The sequence below is a fragment of the Alexandromys fortis genome, unplaced genomic scaffold (genome assembly GCF_014885135.2).
Source record: "Alexandromys fortis isolate MF-2015 unplaced genomic scaffold, M_Fortis_MF-2015_v1.1 scaffold_199, whole genome shotgun sequence".
Lineage (NCBI taxonomy): Eukaryota > Metazoa > Chordata > Mammalia > Rodentia > Cricetidae > Alexandromys > Alexandromys fortis.
In genome coordinates, this window is record NW_026068074.1 from 2,520,526 (window position 1) to 2,535,727 (window position 15,202).

Below are 15,202 nucleotides of genomic sequence, written 5' to 3' on the forward strand. Positions count from 1 at the left end.
TAAAAAGATCACAAAGGTTTGGAAATAATAAGTTCCGGTTTTCTTCTTTGGTGACTGGCTGATGTCTTCATTGCTCAGTAGTTGTTGGATGAATATGAGCAGCTGCCCACTTTTATTTCCCAACCATGAACTTTTACTGTGGACACTTAGATTCCTACAGAATCGGACGGGATGGTGCACACCTTTTGTTTGTTTGTTTGTTTTGTTTGTATTTTGTTTTTCGAGACAGGGTTTCTCTGTGGTTTTTGGAGCCTGTCCTGGAACTAGCTCTTATAGACCAGACTGGTCTCGAACTCACAGAGATCTGCCTGCCTCTGCCTCCCGAGTGCAGGGATTAAAGGCGTGCGTCACCACCGCCCGGCTTGGTGCACGCCTTTTAAGTCCCAGAAGGCAAAGAAGTCTTTGCAGCTTCAGGGCCAGCCTGGTCTACATAGCAGTTCCAGCACACACACTATAGAATGAGAACCCCCTGCCTCAAACAGAAGATTCCTGTAGACTAGAAGGAAGAGGACACACCAGCAATGGCCACTAAGAGTTTTCCTCCAGCAACCAAGACTGGAGTCCTGGCGCCCTCTAGTGTCTCTCCTAGGACAGGCAGAGGCTCAGAACCAAAGAACTGCAGCACCCAACACAAGAAGCCAAGCGGTGAAAGCAAAGGCCTTTAATTTCAGCACTTGGTTGGCAGAAGCAAGCAGGTGGGTCTCTGAATTCGAGGCCAGCCTGGTCTACAGAGAAAGTTCCATTACAGCCAGGGCTAAACAGAGAAACCCCATCATGAAAAAAACAAACAAACAAAAGACAATCTCCACTGGGTGTAGTGGCTCAAACCTTTAATCTCAATGCCCAAGGCACAGGCCACCCCCTCCCTTGTTTTTAGTTTTTTTATTTTCTTCCAAAGTTTCTCCATGTCTAGAAAGACTGTCCTGGAACTCACTCTTTAGACCAGACTGGCCTCAAACTCACAGAGATCCACCTGCCTCTGTCTCCAGATTGCTGGCATTAAAGGTGTGTTCCACCACCACCAGAATGCTTGTTTTTCTTACTCTACATACATTCTGAATAAAAATTGCTATAATCCTATAGTAAACCCACTTTGTGATCCCACTTCCAGAACTGGGATGTAGTTCAGTTGGTAGCATATTTGCCTAGCACAGGGGAGACCTGGGTTCAATTCTCCAGTATCTCATAAGCCAGGCCAGTGACAGGATCCAGGGGAGGAGAAATGGAAGTTCAAAATGGTCCTTGACACATAGCTATAGTAAATTCAAGGTGAGCTTTGGTTACATAAGACCCAGTCTCAAAAAAATTAAAAGTAGCCAGGCAGTAGTGGCGCACGTCTTTAATCCCAGCACTTAGGAGGCAGAGGCAGGCAGATCTCTGTGAGTTTGAGGCCAGCCTGGTCTACAAGAGCTAGTTCCATGACAGGCTCCAAAGCCACAGAGAAACCCTGTCTCGAAAAAATAAAATAAAATAAAAGTAATTAACAACAAAGAAGTTTGAGGGTTTGAGGACTAGACTATATTGAGAGTCATAAACCAGCCTGGACTAGATGATGATGGTGGTGATGGTTATGATAAAGAAGAGAGAGCAATAAACCTCAAAATACGTGAGAGTCAGCAAGATAGCTCAGAAGAGAAAATCCTCGCTACCAAGACTGACAACCTGCGTTCCATCCCTATGACCCAAGTGGAAGAAGAGAACGGACTCCCGCACGCTGTCATACATGTGCCATGGCATGCACACAAAATAAAAATGTAATAAGTAAAAAATTTACAATGCTGTTAAATAAGAAGCTGGACATAAGAGACTGCATACTGTCTTCCTCAAAATCTGGCCGGGTGGTGGTGGCGCACACCTTTAATCCCAGCACTCGGGAGGCAGAGGCAGGCGGATCTCTGTGAGTTCGAGACCAGCCTGGTCTACAGAGCTAGTTCCAGGACAGGCTCCAAAGCCACAGAGAAACCCTGTCTCAAAAAAAAAAGAAAAGAAAGAAAGAAAGAAAGAAAGAAAGAAAGAAAGAAAGAAAGAAAGAAAGAAAGAAAGAAAATCTGGTGGCTGGAGACGCCTTTTGTCCCCCATGCTCCGGAGGCTGAGGCAGTGGATCACTTGAACCCAGGAATCTGAAGCCATCTGGGCTAACTATTGAGTCTCTGTCTCAATCAACTGATATTAAAGTCACATTTACATCTGAGAAAAGTTGACGCTCGGCCTGAGGTAGATGGAAGAGGATTAGGAGTGAAGCAGCGGCCCATGTTACCACACTACAGACAGGACATGGGATGAAAAGGGACAGCAGGGCACTGATCTGAGAATGGAGACAATGGAGTTAGAAGCTAGCCTGGGCTACATATTAAAATCCCATTGTCAGGCGGTGGTGTTGCACGCCTTTAAACCCATCCCTGGGGAGGCAGATGCTGGTAGACCTCTGTGAGTTCAAGGCCAGCCTGGTCTACAGAGCAAGTTCCAGGACAGGCTCCAAAGCTACAGAGAAACCCTGTCTCAAAAAGCAAAGACAGAATCAAGGGGTGGGGGGTCAGTCATGGAGACATAATGAAGATGAAGCGCTTTCAGCCTGCTTGGGACCCCAGGTGCCATCCCAAACATCACAGAGCAAAGTATGAAGTCGGGGGGGGGGGGGCAGAGCACCTGCCCAGCCTGAGTGAGGGCCTGGTTTCCATCCTCCGTACAAAAAGGAGCAGAGCTGACACATTATTTCCAGCTCACTCACTGAGATGGTGGCAGTGGGGTTCCCTGAGCAAACTTTTGGGAGGAAACAACTGCGTGTGAGATTATGAACAGCGGGCTAGATGTTTGTTGAAAAGAACAAGCCAGTGTGTTTGCCAAGCACTTACAGACTGAGGGAAAAGCACGAAACAGACCACCAAATAGAAGTAGAGGAAGCTACAGCCACAGCCTTGGGTCATCCTAAGACGGGACGTGAATGTGAAGTGGCCTTGGCTGGGCGGTGGTGGCGCACGCCTTCGGTGCTCAGGGAGGTGGAGGCAGGCAAATCTCTGTGAGTTCAAGGCCAGCCTGGTCTACAAAGCAGCCGCCAGAACTGTTACACAGAGAAACCTTGTCTTGAAAAACCACACACACAGACACACACACACACACACAATGAGGTGGCCAGCTCTTCAGGTGCTCTAAAAAGAACAGATGTCTGAGTTAGAGAGTCGGGGAGATCAGAGATTGTAAAATTCTAAAGATGCATAAAAAAGGACAAAGTAACCAGCGCGGTGGCACCTACGATCCCAGCCCTGGGAGGCTGAGGCAGAAAGATCTTGAGTTAGAAGGCAGACTGGGTTACATAGAAAAACCCTGTCAAGAGGACTGTGGGGTCTTCTCAAAGATTTCTACTTTCTGGTATTTAAGGACTGGGTTTGAAGGAAGATGATACGGAAGGAGAAAAAAAAAAAACAAAGCGCTGTGAGCATTTCACTGCCTGCGGGATCATTCCGGTGGGGCCACGCCTGCTCTGGCTGCAGAGAACCGCTGGCACCTAGCCCGGATCTGTCTTCTGGTCAGCAGATACCTTTTGTTTTTGTGCCCTATGTGAATCTTGTCTGATAGTTTCCCAAAGGTGCAAAGCCTATGCAAAACTTGGTTAGAAAACTGCGGTATTTTCTTATGGAGAATTTACACTTGGCTTTGTCTCTTTGGAAGCTTTCCTCAGGATGTTTTAAGGATGTGGAAATCAATTTGCTAAAGTATAAATTGGAAAACAATAAAAGAAGCCCTGGGTGAAGGGAAAACGGTTCAATCCTTAGAGAAGGACCCACCCTGCAGCTGAGAAAGGCTAAATTCATTCTTCAGGTGCCTCTGAGTCTTCTTTCCATGGACCCTCGTGAACACCCACGCCACAACAATCCCCTGAGTTCTCATCAGAGACAGGCATCCCAGGCTTGTCTCTCAGAGTTTCTGGTCCAGACCACAAGCTCCAGTGCAAGCTCCTGCTCTCCTCCCTCCCCATTTTATTTCATGAATATGAATGTTCTGCCTGCATGCCTGTGCGTGCCTGATGCCCTCAGAAGTCTGAAGAGGGCATCGAATCCTTGGAACTGGAGTTAACTGGTGGTTGTTAAGCCGCCATGTGGGTGCCAGGAATTGAACCCGAGTCCTCTGCAAGAGCTACAAGTGTCCTTAACCACTGATTAATCTCTTTTTTTTATTTATTAAAGATTTCTGTTTCTTCCCCACCGCCGCCTCCCCCTTTCCCTCCCCCTCCCCCTGATTAATCTCTTGAACTCCCTGCCTACTTCCTTTTTTTTGAGATGAGGGTCTCACTAGGTCACTACGGCTAGCCTGGAACTTGGTAGAACAGGATGACCTTGAACTCACAGAGATCCTCAGGCCTCCAATTAAAAGTGTGTGCCACCCCATCTGGCCTTACATCTAAAAAAATTAAAAAAAAAAAAGTGGTTTCTCTTTATGTATGTGTGTGTGTGCCTGTGTAAGTATATCCCCCATGTGTACAAGCCCCATTTGTACAAGCCCCATGTGTACAAGGGCCTGGAGAAGCCAGAAAAGAGCATTGGATTCCCCAGGGTTGAGTTTCAGGCAGTTGTGAGCTGCCTGACGTGGGTGCTGAGCACTGAGCTCTGGTCCTCTGCAGGAGCAGCAAGGGTTCTTCCTCACTGAGCTGTCTCTCCAGCATTTTACCAGGACCCCAGGACACTTGGATTACACTCTCCTGTTGCAGGAGGTCCTTCCGCCCCTCCAACCAATAGCTGCTGAGATACCAGCCCATTGGGGCGTGGTTTCTCTCCCTTTAAAAAAACCGGCTACTTCCTCCGCTCGCTCTCTTCACTTCCTGCTCCGCCGGTGACTAGACTCCCTTCCTGGTTGCGCAGAGGTCTGTTGTCTGGGACGGTGATCTGTAAGTTTTTTCCCCTTTAAATAAATACCACCCTATTAATCATAACTCCAAACTGGTGTGGCATTGTTCGTGATTTACGCCTTCACTCTCCAGTGTGCCAACCTCAAGAATTCCGAGTCTCAGGTCAGGGCCCCTGGTATCTAGCTCCGCAGTGGGTGCCTGTGAGGACTGTGGCAGGTTAATCTCCTTAGCTTTGGTTTCTTTGGAAAACTTGTGCTTCACAGGGTGGCTCTGAGGAACAAGATGGTGGAAAGTGCCACACTCGGCCTGTGACATTGAGGAAAGTCTGAAAGGCAGAGGGAATGGGAGGAATTTAGACTTTCTAGCTCTAGCTATGGAGTCAAAGGTGTGGATAAGCAATCTCACAGAACAAAAGAAGCTGGGGAATAGCATGCACGCTACTGCTTACCTACGTCCCCAGTCCAGCTTTTTGTTTTGTTTTTGAGATGTGGTTTCAGTTACTGACCTTGAACTCACTCTAGCCCAGGCTGGCCTGGAGCTTCCCAACACCCTGCCTCAGACTACTGAGTGACTGGGGTTATAGACCTATGCCACCAGACCTGGGGACCAGGTAGATACATATTTATACCCATTTCATTTCTGCAACTAGACATCTGTGGAAACCAGCCCATTGTCCTAAAAGATCCACTATGATGCTGCTTGCAATGGCTGCATCTTGGGATGTTGTGTTCGAAGTAGTTACATCTTGGGCTGCTTTTAGTGACAGAGATCCTTAAGGAAGTGATTTCAATGAGACAGTTATCTCAGTGCTCTGGGACTCCTAATGGCAAGGAGACCAACACACGGACTGCCCTGTCTCACTGTGTGCCCAATGAGTTCCAATTCTGAAAGTCTGTGTTCATAGAACAGTCTGCCTCCCGTTGGCAGGAAATAAGTGAGCAGAGGAGTGGACACTGCCTCTACCAATGTCCCTGCAAGGGCAGCCCTCCCCACTTCCATCCCAGGAGGCTGAATTACACCTAGCCAGAGTCCTAATACATGGTATGGGTGCTGTGTCAATAGTTATACCGTGGTTTTCGGGAGTCGTGATGAAAACGAACCTATGTGAGCTCTGGTATAAATTTTTTCTTAAGATTTATTTATTTATTATGTATACAACATTCCTTCCATGTATGCTTGCATGCCAGAAGAGGGCACCAGATCTCATTACAGATGGCTGTGAGCCACCATGTAGTTGCTGGGAATTGAACTCAGGACCTTTGGAGGAGCAGGCAGTACTCTTAACCTCTGAACCATCTCTCCAGCCCCTCTGTGTGATTTCTTTGGGACTTAATGATTGTGGGAACTGGGCAGGACAGAAAACTCAGACAACACCTGTGTGTTCTGAAGCAGCTACAAAACAGGGGTTTGGCCATGAGGCCTTTCTTTAGTCTCCAAAACTATCACATGTGTTTGCAGCTGGTCACCACATCTACCAGCAGGATGTATAAAAAAAAAAAGTGATTAAGCAGCAGAGCCAGGAATGAGACATAAGTCTGTATGACTTCAAAGCTTATGATTGCTCTACTAATAAAACTTCAGATAGTAGTTTGGCTGGAGAGATGGCTTGGGCTGGAGAGATGGCTCAGTGGTTAAGAGCACTGCCTGCTCTTCCAGAGGTCCGGAGTTCAATTCCCAGCAACCACATGGTGGCTCACAACCATCTGTAATGGGGTCTGGTGCCCTCTTCTGGCCTGCAGGCAGATACACAGACAGAATATTGTATACATAATAAATAAATAAATATTTTTTAAAAACTAGATCGGGTTTTGGTATGTAGCACAGGCTAGCCTCAAATTCACAAACCTACTGTCTCTCAAGTGTTGAGATTACAAGATAATCTTTTTTTTATATTACAAAGGTGATTTATTAGATTGGTTCCATGTTATGGTCTGGATAACCTAGTCACAGCTGTCTGCATATCAGACAGGCTAGAAATCTGAGTCTGGTTCAGTCTACAATTACAAGATAATCTAATGCCCGAGTTTCCCGAATAATTTTGATCCACGGTCACTTGAGTCTATGGAAGCTTCACAGACTCAAAGGATTGGTTATGGTGTCTATAAGACCCTTGAGGCACACAAGTGGCCAGGTCCCTCCCCTGAGGACCTCCAACCACCGGGTTCTACCCATGGAACATTCTAACTGCCCTAACGGCTGGGCTGTTGTCAGGGCAAGGACTAGAGGAAGCAATGTGTAATCTCTACCAAGACTTTCCAGATATGTTTCATTATCAAGGCTTCTTCTCGATTTTGGATGGGGCGTAGAGGAGAAGTGTGTGGAGGAAGAGGTCCTGCGAGCCCGTGAAGCCACGCTTTGGACACGTCACTCTTTTCTTCCTTCAGCACATCCACAAGAGGCTGTTCAGAGACAACTCTGTCCTCTGCAGAGGCACGTCTGTCCCTGGAACTGAAAGCTACGCTTCTGAGAGCTCCTAGTGAGTCACCTAAGTACTTATGTCTTTGCCAAGTCTTCAACACCCATCTTCTAGAGAACTTAAATAGATGACATCATACGTATATATTTTATAATGGAATGCCTGGTCCCCCGAGAGGCTCCTTTTCCCAGAGTTGGGCATTTGGACAAAGGCCCCATGGCCTTTCAAGGGCAGTGCTGGCCTCTGATCAATCCCTCAGGCCCCGCCCATGGGCCACACCCTCAGCTCCCAAGCCCCCTTTCTCCTGTTCCCATTTTGTCCTGGGGTCCTTGTCACTTTTCCTTGCATTCCAAGAGACAGCCTTAACATCTTGGTTAAAACTTGTTCTGTTGGAATGGCTATTTTGGTTTCTTTTTTTTTTTTTAAGAGTTATCTATTTATTATGTATACAGTGTTGTTTGCATGTGTGCCTGCAAGCCAGAAGAGGGCACCAGATCTCGTTACAGGTGGTTGTAAACCACCATGTAGTTGCTGGGAATTGAACTCAGGACCTCTGGAAGAGCATCTAGTACTCTTAACCTCTGAGCCATCTCTCCAGTCCTGTTATTTTGACTTCCTTACTGAACCACTTATCTGTGATTAAAAGGTTTTATTTTGGTATTTCAAGAGCTCCCATTCAAAACCATTATCTTCAAAGCTAAACCTGCAAGACACGTAATGTAAAGCCCTAGTCTTATGGAAGCTGCTAACTTATTGTTGACGGTTAGGGAGCACAGTAGTCGGTCATGCCTACAAATGAAGTTCTTTCTTTGTAGTCATGCCAAGTGCTTACTTAGTCCCCCATATATGTTTCCAAAGCTGTCTAAAACAAGCAACTGGAAACAAAGTTTGTCTTACTCAGATATACCTAATAGATAAATAGTTCTCACATGCTAGGAGATCTGCAGAAAATGGCACTTAAAATGCTTAATTGAAAAGCTTTTTGTGGGGCTGGAGAAATGGCTCAGTGGTTAAGAGCACTGGCTGCTCCTCCAAAGGTCCTGAGTTCAATTCCCGGCAACCACATGGTGGCTCATCAACCANAGGCGGATCTCTGTGAGTTCGAGACCAGCCTGGTCTACAGAGCTAGTTCCAGGACAGGCTCCAAAGCCACAGAGAAACCCTGTCTCAAAAAAAAAAGAAAAGAAAGAAAGAAAGAAAGAAAGAAAGAAAGAAAGAAAGAAAGAAAATCTGGTGGCTGGAGACGCCTTTTGTCCCCCATGCTCCGGAGGCTGAGGCAGTGGATCACTTGAACCCAGGAATCTGAAGCCATCTGGGCTAACTATTGAGTCTCTGTCTCAATCAACTGATATTAAAGTCACATTTACATCTGAGAAAAGTTGACGCTCGGCCTGAGGTAGATGGAAGAGGATTAGGAGTGAAGCAGCGGCCCATGTTACCACACTACAGACAGGACATGGGATGAAAAGGGACAGCAGGGCACTGATCTGAGAATGGAGACAATGGAGTTAGAAGCTAGCCTGGGCTACATATTAAAATCCCATTGTCAGGCGGTGGTGTTGCACGCCTTTAAACCCATCCCTGGGGAGGCAGATGCTGGTAGACCTCTGTGAGTTCAAGGCCAGCCTGGTCTACAGAGCAAGTTCCAGGACAGGCTCCAAAGCTACAGAGAAACCCTGTCTCAAAAAGCAAAGACAGAATCAAGGGGTGGGGGGTCAGTCATGGAGACATAATGAAGATGAAGCGCTTTCAGCCTGCTTGGGACCCCAGGTGCCATCCCAAACATCACAGAGCAAAGTATGAAGTCGGGGGGGGGGGGGCAGAGCACCTGCCCAGCCTGAGTGAGGGCCTGGTTTCCATCCTCCGTACAAAAAGGAGCAGAGCTGACACATTATTTCCAGCTCACTCACTGAGATGGTGGCAGTGGGGTTCCCTGAGCAAACTTTTGGGAGGAAACAACTGCGTGTGAGATTATGAACAGCGGGCTAGATGTTTGTTGAAAAGAACAAGCCAGTGTGTTTGCCAAGCACTTACAGACTGAGGGAAAAGCACGAAACAGACCACCAAATAGAAGTAGAGGAAGCTACAGCCACAGCCTTGGGTCATCCTAAGACGGGACGTGAATGTGAAGTGGCCTTGGCTGGGCGGTGGTGGCGCACGCCTTCGGTGCTCAGGGAGGTGGAGGCAGGCAAATCTCTGTGAGTTCAAGGCCAGCCTGGTCTACAAAGCAGCCGCCAGAACTGTTACACAGAGAAACCTTGTCTTGAAAAACCACACACACAGACACACACACACACACACAATGAGGTGGCCAGCTCTTCAGGTGCTCTAAAAAGAACAGATGTCTGAGTTAGAGAGTCGGGGAGATCAGAGATTGTAAAATTCTAAAGATGCATAAAAAAGGACAAAGTAACCAGCGCGGTGGCACCTACGATCCCAGCCCTGGGAGGCTGAGGCAGAAAGATCTTGAGTTAGAAGGCAGACTGGGTTACATAGAAAAACCCTGTCAAGAGGACTGTGGGGTCTTCTCAAAGATTTCTACTTTCTGGTATTTAAGGACTGGGTTTGAAGGAAGATGATACGGAAGGAGAAAAAAAAAAAACAAAGCGCTGTGAGCATTTCACTGCCTGCGGGATCATTCCGGTGGGGCCACGCCTGCTCTGGCTGCAGAGAACCGCTGGCACCTAGCCCGGATCTGTCTTCTGGTCAGCAGATACCTTTTGTTTTTGTGCCCTATGTGAATCTTGTCTGATAGTTTCCCAAAGGTGCAAAGCCTATGCAAAACTTGGTTAGAAAACTGCGGTATTTTCTTATGGAGAATTTACACTTGGCTTTGTCTCTTTGGAAGCTTTCCTCAGGATGTTTTAAGGATGTGGAAATCAATTTGCTAAAGTATAAATTGGAAAACAATAAAAGAAGCCCTGGGTGAAGGGAAAACGGTTCAATCCTTAGAGAAGGACCCACCCTGCAGCTGAGAAAGGCTAAATTCATTCTTCAGGTGCCTCTGAGTCTTCTTTCCATGGACCCTCGTGAACACCCACGCCACAACAATCCCCTGAGTTCTCATCAGAGACAGGCATCCCAGGCTTGTCTCTCAGAGTTTCTGGTCCAGACCACAAGCTCCAGTGCAAGCTCCTGCTCTCCTCCCTCCCCATTTTATTTCATGAATATGAATGTTCTGCCTGCATGCCTGTGCGTGCCTGATGCCCTCAGAAGTCTGAAGAGGGCATCGAATCCTTGGAACTGGAGTTAACTGGTGGTTGTTAAGCCGCCATGTGGGTGCCAGGAATTGAACCCGAGTCCTCTGCAAGAGCTACAAGTGTCCTTAACCACTGATTAATCTCTTTTTTTTATTTATTAAAGATTTCTGTTTCTTCCCCACCGCCGCCTCCCCCTTTCCCTCCCCCTCCCCCTGATTAATCTCTTGAACTCCCTGCCTACTTCCTTTTTTTTGAGATGAGGGTCTCACTAGGTCACTACGGCTAGCCTGGAACTTGGTAGAACAGGATGACCTTGAACTCACAGAGATCCTCAGGCCTCCAATTAAAAGTGTGTGCCACCCCATCTGGCCTTACATCTAAAAAAATTAAAAAAAAAAAAGTGGTTTCTCTTTATGTATGTGTGTGTGTGCCTGTGTAAGTATATCCCCCATGTGTACAAGCCCCATTTGTACAAGCCCCATGTGTACAAGGGCCTGGAGAAGCCAGAAAAGAGCATTGGATTCCCCAGGGTTGAGTTTCAGGCAGTTGTGAGCTGCCTGACGTGGGTGCTGAGCACTGAGCTCTGGTCCTCTGCAGGAGCAGCAAGGGTTCTTCCTCACTGAGCTGTCTCTCCAGCATTTTACCAGGACCCCAGGACACTTGGATTACACTCTCCTGTTGCAGGAGGTCCTTCCGCCCCTCCAACCAATAGCTGCTGAGATACCAGCCCATTGGGGCGTGGTTTCTCTCCCTTTAAAAAATGGGCTACTTCCTCTGCTCGCTCTCTTCACTTCCTGCTCCGCCGGAGACTAGACTCCCTTCCTGGTTGCACAGAGGGCTGTTGTCTGGGACGGTGATCTGTAAGTTTTTTCCCCTTTAAATAAATAACACCCTATTAATCATAACTCCAAACTGGTGTGGCATTGTTCGTGATTTACACCTTCATCTGGCGCCCGAACGTTTGGCTTTTAGGACCTCTCCTTTCCCTGCTCAGCTGCCGACCGCGAGTTCGGCTTGGCGCTAGCCCTCCCTTCCTCAGCTGCGGCCTGTGCCTTGCGGCGGCCATGTGGCCCGTGCCTTGCGGCAGCCTTGTAGCCTGTGCCTTGTGCATGGAGCCAGCAGTTTAATATAAATTATCATGCACTGGCTTTTCTTGCTGCAGTTATTTTTTTTTGTTTGTTTGTTTGTTTTCGAGACAGGGTTTCTCTGTGGCTTTGGAGCCTGTCCTGGAACTAGCTCTGTAGACCAGGCTGGTCTTGAATTCCTAGAGATCTGCCTGCCTCTGCCTCCCGATTGCTGGGATTAAAGGCATGCGCCACCATCGCTGGCCTTGCTGCAGTTCTTTATATTTTTTTAGACACCTCAGATTGACTTCAAGTCCCTACGCACCCTATCATCTGCCTCCCCATGTGGATTTAAACTCCACGGGCCCACGTAGTCTCTGCCTGCGTGGTTTACTCTTTTCTGAGTCGTTTTTAAATCTCCCTTGCAAGTACAGCTCTTAAGTGGTGCGAACCAGAGCACGTAGTTGCTGAAAGCTACGACCCCTCAGGGTGACTGTCACGTGGAGGCATACAAGGCTTCCGGGTTACTCTTCTCTACCCCTGGATTCTGGGTTTATGGTTCTGTGTACAAAATTGATTTAATTACATTTACTTTTTTTTTTTAAAGATTTTTATTTATTTATTATGTACACAACATTCTGCCTCCATGTATGTGTGCAGGCCAGAAGAAGACGCCAGATCTCATTACAGATGGTTGTGAGCCACCATGTGGTTGCTGGGAATTGAACTCAGGTCCTCTGGAAGAACAGTCAGTGCTCTTAACCACTGAACCATCTCTCCAGCCCTACATTTACTTTTTTGAGCAACTTGCATTTCCCAGTTTTTAACAAATACTAGGCCTGAAACAGGACCCCGTTTTCATTGTGACTTGGCAACAGCGCCACCTGCTGGATAATGGGTAATATGGCAGTTTTCGTTTCCAACCTGAATTTNGTGGCTCACAACCATCTGTAATGGGGTCTGGTGCCCTCTTCTGGCCTGCAGGCAGATACACAGACAGAATATTGTATACATAATAAATAAATAAATATTTTTTAAAAACTAGATCGGGTTTTGGTATGTAGCACAGGCTAGCCTCAAATTCACAAACCTACTGTCTCTCAAGTGTTGAGATTACAAGATAATCTTTTTTTTATATTACAAAGGTGATTTATTAGATTGGTTCCATGTTATGGTCTGGATAACCTAGTCACAGCTGTCTGCATATCAGACAGGCTAGAAATCTGAGTCTGGTTCAGTCTACAATTACAAGATAATCTAATGCCCGAGTTTCCCGAATAATTTTGATCCACGGTCACTTGAGTCTATGGAAGCTTCACAGACTCAAAGGATTGGTTATGGTGTCTATAAGACCCTTGAGGCACACAAGTGGCCAGGTCCCTCCCCTGAGGACCTCCAACCACCGGGTTCTACCCATGGAACATTCTAACTGCCCTAACGGCTGGGCTGTTGTCAGGGCAAGGACTAGAGGAAGCAATGTGTAATCTCTACCAAGACTTTCCAGATATGTTTCATTATCAAGGCTTCTTCTCGATTTTGGATGGGGCGTAGAGGAGAAGTGTGTGGAGGAAGAGGTCCTGCGAGCCCGTGAAGCCACGCTTTGGACACGTCACTCTTTTCTTCCTTCAGCACATCCACAAGAGGCTGTTCAGAGACAACTCTGTCCTCTGCAGAGGCACGTCTGTCCCTGGAACTGAAAGCTACGCTTCTGAGAGCTCCTAGTGAGTCACCTAAGTACTTATGTCTTTGCCAAGTCTTCAACACCCATCTTCTAGAGAACTTAAATAGATGACATCATACGTATATATTTTATAATGGAATGCCTGGTCCCCCGAGAGGCTCCTTTTCCCAGAGTTGGGCATTTGGACAAAGGCCCCATGGCCTTTCAAGGGCAGTGCTGGCCTCTGATCAATCCCTCAGGCCCCGCCCATGGGCCACACCCTCAGCTCCCAAGCCCCCTTTCTCCTGTTCCCATTTTGTCCTGGGGTCCTTGTCACTTTTCCTTGCATTCCAAGAGACAGCCTTAACATCTTGGTTAAAACTTGTTCTGTTGGAATGGCTATTTTGGTTTCTTTTTTTTTTTTTAAGAGTTATCTATTTATTATGTATACAGTGTTGTTTGCATGTGTGCCTGCAAGCCAGAAGAGGGCACCAGATCTCGTTACAGGTGGTTGTAAACCACCATGTAGTTGCTGGGAATTGAACTCAGGACCTCTGGAAGAGCATCTAGTACTCTTAACCTCTGAGCCATCTCTCCAGTCCTGTTATTTTGACTTCCTTACTGAACCACTTATCTGTGATTAAAAGGTTTTATTTTGGTATTTCAAGAGCTCCCATTCAAAACCATTATCTTCAAAGCTAAACCTGCAAGACACGTAATGTAAAGCCCTAGTCTTATGGAAGCTGCTAACTTATTGTTGACGGTTAGGGAGCACAGTAGTCGGTCATGCCTACAAATGAAGTTCTTTCTTTGTAGTCATGCCAAGTGCTTACTTAGTCCCCCATATATGTTTCCAAAGCTGTCTAAAACAAGCAACTGGAAACAAAGTTTGTCTTACTCAGATATACCTAATAGATAAATAGTTCTCACATGCTAGGAGATCTGCAGAAAATGGCACTTAAAATGCTTAATTGAAAAGCTTTTTGTGGGGCTGGAGAAATGGCTCAGTGGTTAAGAGCACTGGCTGCTCCTCCAAAGGTCCTGAGTTCAATTCCCGGCAACCACATGGTGGCTCATCAACCATCTGTAATGAGATCTGGTGCCCTCTTCTGACCTGCAGACATACAGACAGAATATTGCATACATAATAAATAAATATTTTTTTTTAAAAAAAAAAAAAAGAAAGAAAAGCTTTTTGTGATGGAGAACATGCCTGCCTCTGGAAGCACCCTATTTCCTCCAAAGAAGATGGATAGGCACAGAAGAACCTCCACCCAGACCTTGCTTCAAATGTGGCAACACCAGCCACTGAGCAAAAACCGCCTTTTGCCTCAATTGCTGCAAAGCCCCTCTTCAAACTGTGGTCAAAACAGGACACTGGGAAATCAACCGTCTCCAGTTACCTAGACAAGGTAGGCTGGTCCTCCCCCAAGTCCCTAGTCCACAGGAAATCTGTCTGATCTTTGGGGGCCTGGCAGACCTTGGCGAACACGTCCTGAGACCTCTGCCCTCAACGACTATGGGGGCCTGTGGGGTAGTGTGGGGTAGGCAGCAAGTAAGTGTCTGTCATTTTCATCACTAATTCAGGTAAAATGTATCCTCCGGAACTCTGATGCTGTTTGACGACTAAGCTTGATAGCTTTGTCAGTTTCACAGTAGCAACCAGGGCTTCAGCTGCCTTCTCGGTTCTCTGTGTGAAATTCAGGTCACAGGCCTCGCTCTCCAGAGCTAATACTAAGTCTAGACACAATTTGCCTCAGTACCAGACTCGGAAAAGAGATAAACTCACAAAACAGATGTCAGGGTGGCTCTTTGCTATTTCTTTGTTTAAAGGGACTTACTCTACAGTGACTCCCCTCAGTAATCAGCCACCTGTATCTCCTGGTGAGTTAGAAGGTGCTTTAAGGTTGGTTTCGGTGAAGAGAGGAAAGCTTAACTAGTGACCAGGAGAACGTGATTTGAGATGTGCAAAAGGATGAACCATGTTCCAGGTTCCTCTCTCTTGCTATGTTACTGTGCATA